This window comes from Myotis lucifugus, unplaced genomic scaffold (assembly GCF_000147115.1).
Source record: "Myotis lucifugus unplaced genomic scaffold, Myoluc2.0 scaffold_97, whole genome shotgun sequence".
Lineage (NCBI taxonomy): Eukaryota > Metazoa > Chordata > Mammalia > Chiroptera > Vespertilionidae > Myotis > Myotis lucifugus.
Genome location: NW_005871145.1, coordinates 3,249,308 through 3,258,040, shown reverse-complemented (window position 1 = coordinate 3,258,040; position 8,733 = coordinate 3,249,308). Strand labels below are relative to the sequence as shown.

Genomic DNA, 8,733 nt, shown 5'->3' with positions numbered 1-8,733 from the left:
GCCTTCGCGAGAGCCCCCTTCCTATTCCCATTACGACTGCTCTGGATGTCCCTAACTTTAAAAAATCACCCGGGCGGCAGCTCTCGAATCCCGATCGCTCTCGCTCTATGACAGAGGAGCGCTCGAGCTGACCTACTAGTCCGTCTCCTGGACGTGACCCCGGCCCCCCTACGGCCCCAAGTCCAGACTGTATCGGTGTCTCGAATACGCAAGGCTTGCATAATCCCCTCGGGCTTTATGGACATCAAACAAGGGACATCAGGGGGCCTGGAGTGCTGTCTTAACTTAGCATTCTCGCTGTCAAAATTCCTTTTCTGAGATTTCCTTCTTGCTCCACCCCCCACCCCCGTCTGGGCAGCGTTGTTCTAGGGCTAAATAATTCCACGACCTCCCCTTTTCATTTACTCATTTCCTGAGGTGGTTGTCTGGGTCCTGTCGCCCCAGTTCAGATGTCCAGAATTGGCCCAGACCGAGTGAGTTCCTCCTCGCTGTCTTTGTAAATCAGCACTGTTAGCCTCTTCACCTTCCTTTGACTTTCTGGGCCCCGCAAGGAAGGAGTGGGGTGAGGAAGTAAGTCCTTACTTGCAAGTTTAGTCTCCCAAAGACCTCAGCCTCCTCCCTGCTTCAGTCTGTAGAGCTTCCAGCCATGTTTTACTACATAAAGTTATAAACTCCTCCCTTGTCTTAGCTTTGTGGCCCATGCCTCTCCCCAGTACATAGTAATAATATGGGTTAATTTTGTTACCATCTTCCATTTATAGGTTGACTCTTGTCTTGTTACCTTTGTCTAAGTCCCCAACTTCCTTAGGGTTCTTGCAGCGGTTCTCAACCTGTGGGTCGCGACCCCTGAAAATACATCCTGCATATCAGATATTTACATTACGATTCATAACAGTAGCAAAATTACAGTTATGAAGTAGCAACAAAAATAATTTTATGGTTGGGGGGGTCACCACAACATGAGGAACTGTATTAAAGGGTCACGGCATTAGGAAGGTTGAGAACCAAATGTACCACTTTTCCCTCCCAAGTTGGTGTGCCAACTTTTCTGGCTTTGAAATCTTCTGTAATTTGGTAAGCCACATTCCTCTCACTAGTAAGTAGAGCCAGGAAGACCTAAATGTCCCATGTTTGCTGAGGGAGAATAATTTGGTGTCGTGCAAAGCAGATATTAGATTTCTCCAATGGATTGGTAGGCATTTCATCCTTGCTTGTTTTCAATTTTTCAAACGATTTCACTTCAAATTACCATCTTTGACCAAAGCTAATAGTAACTTTGCAACAGCAACCAAAAAACGTGGAGTGTTAACTCCTTCTCAGCCAGTACTTCTCTATCCTGTTTTGCCTGAAATTTTTACACAGATGAAATGTGGTGGAACTACTAGCATCACCATGGTAACTCATACTGAGGCATTTTCTGTGTGTGTAGTTCTTCTTGTGGACTGAAGGCGGCAGCCGAGTCAGGTCAGCTTTACAGTCACTGCTGGGAAAGATACAACTCATGTCACCTTAGCCTAAAATCCAAGGAGAAAAAAGTGAAAAGTAGAGGCTGATTCTTAGCACATAACACTCTCCTTCTCCCCGCAAAACCCATCTCCCACATTTTTTATGCAGCCTTGGTTGTTGGTCTCAGGATTTCAGTATATGTTGCTTATGTGGACTTGCTTTTCAATCTGTTGAGAAAGACCTTATGATTCTGGAGACCATATTTTTTTCCACATGGAAACTAAGGACATGTGGTATAAGAATACATTTGTTCCCCCCCCCCCCAAAAAAAAAAAATCCAAGACAGGCGGTCACCATACTTTCAATGTCAGGGGATTAGGGATTTATAAACAGTTTCCACTCTGTATGCAAAGGATAAGTTCCTTTCCAGAAGGCATGATATGTGTTGTTTTTCTGGGATTGAGGAGGGAGGGGGAGGCTGGCTATCCATGTCTGACTCAGGCGCAGGAAACGGTGTTTTCTGTGTGCATCCCAAGTGCTCCTCCTCCGTGGTTCGGCACAGCTCTGGTGCACAGAGCCACCCTGGCTGCTGTTAGTCACTGGGAATATCAATGGGTAGAGACGGACTTTGTGCATAGTCCCTGCCTGGGTCACCCCCTAGGGTGAGTTAAGTCTTGGCTGTCAGAAACTGCTCTTGTGCCAGGAGTGCTAAGCCATATTTATTTTTACCAGGCCTCTCAGACTTTCTTGTTTGGAGTGAGAGATCCTGAAAAGCATGCCAGAATGAACTGTTTGTCTCCCTTTTATTGTCCTCTGGGACATGCCCCCTGAAAAGTTGTAGGGGACTGCCAATTCCAGAGGGGTCTCAGGGGCATTGGTTTCCTCAGAAACACTACCCCTCTCCTTCATCTCCTTCTAGGACAGACCAGGAAACTGAATTTCCAAGATTAGAATATTGCCCCGAATTAGATCAGTCACTAATGGCCTTTTCAAAGAAAACACAGGGAATGCTACATGATTTTGGCATGATTTTGATCCAGTTGAGTTGGTAGAATCTATAATAAAAGCATAACATGCTAATTAGACCAGACAGCCGAACGTCCTTCCGGACGTCCTTCTGGACAAAGCCATGGCAGCTGCGAGGGCCGAGGGCAGGCAGCCGCAGTGGGGTGATGGGGGCAGCACCTTCCTGCAGAGGGAGGCCAGACTGCAGCTTAGGCCCGCTTCCCGCTGGGAGCAGGCCTAAGCCATCAGTAGGACATTCCCGGACCCCCCCAGTGCACGAATTTTTGTGCACCTGGCCTCTAGTTCTCTTATAACAGAGACATCATGCAGCCTCTAGTTCTCTTATAACAGAGGCATCATGCAACAATCTGAATTTCTTAACATAATTCTTCAAAGAGAGCAAAAGATTTGAAGTTTCACACTTTATTTTTAAAAAAGAAGTATATATATATTTTAGAGAGGAAGGGAGAGGGAGAGGGAGATAGAAACATCAATGATGAGAGAGAATCATTGATCAGCTGCCTCCTGCACACCCCGTACTGGGGTTTGAGCCCACAACCCAGGCATGTGCCCTTGACCAGAATAGAACCCGGGACCCTTCAGTCCACAGGTTGACGCTCTATCTACTGAGCCTAACCAGCTAGGGCTGAAGTTTCACACTTTAAAACAGTGGTTCTCAATCAGGAGTGATTCTGCAGACATGGGGCAATACCTGAAGACATTTTCGGGAGTACTACTGACAAATTAATGAGTAGAGGCCAGGGTTCCTGCTAAATAGCCTACAATGAGCAGGACATCCTTCCTACAAAAACTTATCCAGCCCCACATTTTAATAGTGCTGAGGTTGAGAGACCCTGATTTAAAACATTAAGAACATGAATCTGCAAAGAATTGCTGCATCTTCTCTCTAGAATTCACTTTCTGTGAATAGAGGGCAGGGATTCTTATAGAAGGGAAAACAAGAGAAAGTTCAGCCAAAGGAGCTAAAGGCATCTGATTTGCCTTGGGAAGCCTATTCCTGGTATTCATTCACTTAGTAATAGTAAGTATTTATTACAGAGTATTATGTGCCAGACACTGTAGAAACAGTGGTAAACAGATATATCGGCTCTCTGGAACTTACAGTCTGATGGGTATGGAGGCTACAAATATACAGAGGCATTAAAAGAATGATCTAAAAAATTATCTCACAAATGAATGTAAAGCTACAAATGATAGGGGCGTTCAAGGAAAAGTAGAGGGCCTATTAAAGGAGAGACTTGATTTAAATTTGGGGTTTCAAGCAAGGCCTGTCAGAGGCACTGACACTTAAGTTGATTAAGAGTCATCAGGATAAGAATAGGTGGGGAGGGTCTTCCAGGCAGAAGGAACAGAATGTGCAAAGGCTGTGAGACAGGAAATATGTCCATCGGATCTATGAAAAAGTATCATTAACTTTTAGCAATGCTTTTCTCTAGGTTGGGGGGAGGGGGGTGATACTGCTGGAGACCAGGAAACAAATGAAAGTATAAGGGTCTGATTTACATTTCTGTGCTTTCTTTCCTTGCAAATCCTCCATACCACCATTTCTAATATCAACACTTTTCATGTTTCAGCTCAGTAGTGGTACTCATGTCAGAATCTGGGTTATAATAGCTGATTCAGGTCCCTGGCCTAACTTGGGGCACCTTCTGAATAGTGGCACTTTCTAGCACATTTTTATCTCCTGAAAGCTTCATATTCACTCACCTGGGATATATAAGTAGAGCCCTTTGCAGCAAATATCTCAGTATATCTTACTTATTTCAGAAGCAAAGATAAATTTAGAATGATGCATAAACAAATGTATCAATGAATAAACATTTGCTTTAATAACAAACATGAATCAAGCATCTATGTAAATGGTCTCTCTGTTCCCACACTTGCCCCCTTATAATTCATTCTGTACAAAGCAACCTGGGTGACTTCTTAAAAAACGTAAATCAGATCATGTCATTTCTTGGCATAAAACCTACCAATGGCTTCCTGTTACACTTAGAATAACATCCATACTTCTCCCTTGGCCTTCAGGGTCCTTCAGGATCTGGCCTTTGCCTACTTCTTTGACCACATTTCCCCTTATTCATTCTGCTCCAGCCATACTGGCTTTCTTTTTGCTCAGCGACATGCTGTCTTTTCCTTTTTCCACCCTTTACATGGGCTGTCCGTCTCTTCTACTTAGAATGCTGTTTCCCCAGACAGACCTGTCCATGGCTGGTCTCAGCACAATGTCACAGCCTCGGAGAAGGTTCACCTCACCACCCTAAATTTGCCTTGTTCTCACTCGCTGCCTTTATTTTATCTAGCAGGTTGGATACCGTTTCATAGAGGTGGTGGCATTTAGCCTGGGTCTTATAGGATGTGTAGGAGTTCACTAGGCAGCAAATGTGGGAGCGATACGTTCTTAGTGGAGAGAAGAGTTTATGCTCCAAACAGGAGGATGTGAAAAAGCTCAGTATGTTTAGGAACAGTGAGTAGGAAAGTATGGTTGGAGTATTAAGTATGTAGGGAAGAGTGAATGGCAAAGTGGCTAGGAAGGTGGGTTGGAACAGGACTGTGAAGTGTATATGTCTGCAGGTTAAGGAATTTTACCTCATCCTAGTAATGGTGAGTCAGCAATGCTTTTTAAGTAAGGAAGTAACATGGTCAAATTTGAATATTAGAACAATAAACTCTTCATGGCTTGGCAGAGAAAAAATAGACACAGAGACTGCAGCTTTTTATCCTAAGATTCTGAAATGTGGGACTTCCAGTTCATATCCTAAGTTTATTTAATGATTCCTAATACATTCCCTTTCATCCCCCCTGAACTAATTCTCTTGGCTTGTCTACATTGTAGCATTGTCTCTATGCTTTTTGTTGATTTTGTTACTATTTTTCTGGGCATTTCTTAAGATATGATGATCTGTCACATACAGTATTTAGGTGTAGGAAAGATATGCCAATGCTTTATTTTTTAATACTGTAGTTTTAAAAAAATTATTGATTTATTTAGAGAGAAAGAAAGGGAGAGAGAAATATTTATTCATTGTTCCACTTATTTATGTATTCATTGGCTGCTTCTTGTATGTGCCCTGACCAGAGATCAAACTCTTAACGTTTGTGTATAGGGACAACACTCTAACCAACTGAGTTACTTGTCCCGGGCTGCCAATGTTTTCTGATTAATTTTTAATGCCTTTTTCAATGGTGCCTTGCATTTTTCTGGACTTTTTATATAATAAATTGGTTCAGATGAGGCAACCGTAAGTCCTATGGGTTGGATTGACTTTGCTTTTTAGACTTTTAACTTACAGGAAGAAAAATCTACTTATGGCATTCAAGCATTTATTTTACCAGGCCCTATGCATGATCCTAGAAATATAAAGATGAATGAAGTCTCTGCCCTCAAGGAATTCATAATCTAGTAGGAGAATTTAAAGAATTTTTTAAAAATGACATAAGTGATTATTAAAGTGTATCATCTAGGACAGAGGAAGGCCCAGCTAATTTTTGTAAGCTACCAAGAAGAATCAGAAAAATCTTCCTCCCTTTCAAATTATATGAAAGTGTAATTCCAGCTCTTTTAGCAGCGTTTGAAAATATAAAATAACAAGAAGGTACAAGTCTGTAATTTGCCTTTCAGCTTCCAGTTCAATTTAAGCTGTGTCTTCTTAATCACTTTCTTGTAATGCATTAGTTATTTTTAAAAAATATTTTTATTTATTTCAGAGAGGAGGGGAGAGGGAGAGAGAGATAGAAACATCAATGATGGGAGAGAATCATTGATTGGCTGCCTCCTGCACATCCCACACTGGGGATCAAGTTCACAACCTGGGCATGTGCCCTGACCGGGAATTGAACCGTGACCTCCTGGTTCATAGGTCGACGCTTAACCACTGAGCCGCGCCGGCTGGGCGCATTAGTTATTTTTAAACGTGCCAGAGTTTGTGGATGTTTTCTTTGCAAATTCTCCCAAAGCTCTGGTCTGTTGACCCGGAGTAGTCCAAAATGGCTTGTCGGTAAATAGCATTTTTAGTTTAATCATGTTAATTCCAAATGGTGGTATCACATTTAGTTTCTGCTTTGTTCCTAAGGAGGATAAATCTTTTAAGAAGAGCAAGAGCCTGGTAGCTGAAAATGAATTTCATGACCTGCATTTCTTAGTAGAAGCGCCTTTAGCATCTTTTCTGCTTGATGAGTTGATAAAAGCTTGTCCTAGTTTCTTGAACCTGTTTTGTAGCAATAATTCAGCCTGAATTTTCTCTTTCCTTATTGTTTCCTTGAGGTTTAAAACTAGTATATTGATTTTTTTCTGAAGTTTTCAATTCCAGGGAAGATTTTCTTTCCTATCAATCTCTTCATAGGTCCTTGGCAAAGCCAGTGATGTCTATTAATTTTCTCTTTATAATTACTAATTATAATCTGATAAATTGACATCTCAACATATACTCTCTCTTGTGGGTGTTTCTTCTATTGTTTTGAGGTTGATGTTTCCATTCTTTATGCTATAATACTTTAATATCTCATGCCCTCTCTATGTTTTAATCAATTTTATAATGCCTGCTTATTTTCAGGATTGTGAAGTTGTCTTCTGATTTAGTGGATGACTATTAGTTTGGGTAAAATTTTCAGAAACATGCTATGATAATTTAAGAACTTGAAAAGCCCATCTAAATAGAAGGATGACTTTTTTTTCTTTCCTTGATATTCAACAGGGTCACAAAAATATACTGGGCTTTAACAACTCTTATGTACTTCCACTTTTCTTAAGACTGATGTTTTGTATGTTTCACTGAAATATTTCCTCCACCACTGAAGTATTGCCAAAATCTATTATTGCGTAATCTATGGCAGAAGATAAATCTAAAAGTGGTGGCTCTTTATTAAGAAAACCAAACACTAGTTGAAAGGTCATCACTTCTGTTTGAAGAATATTTTCAAGATCTTCAAGCCACTCATTTATTGTCTTTGTTTTCAAGTTATAATACATGCCTATTATAGAAAACTTTTGTGAATATAGAAAAATATAAAGAAGAAAACTGTCAACAGTCAGTATTTCCACCAGCAATAAAGTCTACCTGTTACTTCTGCAACCCCAAATTTTCTTGAAGCCTTAGTCTAGCAACCACCTCCCCTTTCTAAGTCTTCACAGACTGTTCAGGACATTAAGAATAGAGACTGACTCTAAATGTAAGGGTCCTTAGGATTTTTATGGAAGGAATGGAGCTGTAGGAAAAACCTACAAATTGCTCCACAGATGACATCTTGTTCTTATTTAGCTTTCTTTGAGTCATTAACAGTCGGGCGCCACTGGTGCTGAAACTTATCATTATTATAACCGCAAATGGGTTAATGCCCAAACAAAGCTATATTCTTGGGGCTGGTTCCCAGCTCCACCACACAGACCTCAGCAGCAGCACCCTCCAAGCCCCAGGATAATGCTCCACAAATAAAAGGATGTCAAATGTTCAGCCTGGACTGAAAATTTGCTTCTTTTATCTTGTAGCTTCCAGTTGCTGGCAGGGCAGAGCAAAAGAAAAATGAATAAATAAAAACCAAGCCAATAAACCCTAAAAAAAGAGGCTGTGTGGTTTAGTGGTCAGACCACTAGCCTGGGGGTTGGGATAGTGAGATCCAGTTTCAGGTCACCCACTATTGGCTGGATGGTGATAGACAATTCATCTTCCTATATTCCTCAGTTTTCCTACTTAGGAAAGGAGAAGTGCCTTAGAAAGTTCTCAGGACAAATGAAATGATCTGCAAATAGCTTCAAGTTGCTTGGAAATAGAATGAAATTGTAACCCTCAATAATTACTATCCTATTACTTTATTAATAATAGTAATAAACCACAGGTGTGAAAGTTATAAACTCCCATACCTTTAAGCTGCATTGGTAAGGAGAATGGAAGGTGAGGGTGGAGGAAGAACACAAATATTTTCATCATCTTTGTAGGACTTCACATCAAATATCAAATTAGTAAATTCAAATATCAAATTCAAAATAATAAATGCTGTTCCTAGTTTGGGTCTGTCCCTTTATCCTTACCGCATCTAAACACAGAGTGACTCACAGGAACCTAGAAATGAGACACATATACAATTTTAAGGGAAAGGGAGAATTAGGAGGTTTGAAGCTCCTGGTAGAGGAGGCTAAGAATAGACCACTCAAAACACAAAGAGAAGAACCTCCTCTTTCTTTTTCCTCCCAATGTAGGTGGTCCACCGGTTTCCCAGTCATTCTTTTGATAGCACGATTTTTGTTTTCTTTCTTTTCACAAAACC

The 8,733-nt window shown here is 41.0% G+C and overlaps 1 protein-coding gene across 1 annotated transcript in view; it reads right to left on the bottom strand.

Annotated features, from left to right (window-relative positions):
* The window catches only part of LRP4 (LDL receptor related protein 4), a 61,856-nt gene that overhangs the window by 51,579 nt on the left and 1,544 nt on the right, over positions 1-8,733 (bottom strand). The window lies entirely within an intron of this gene.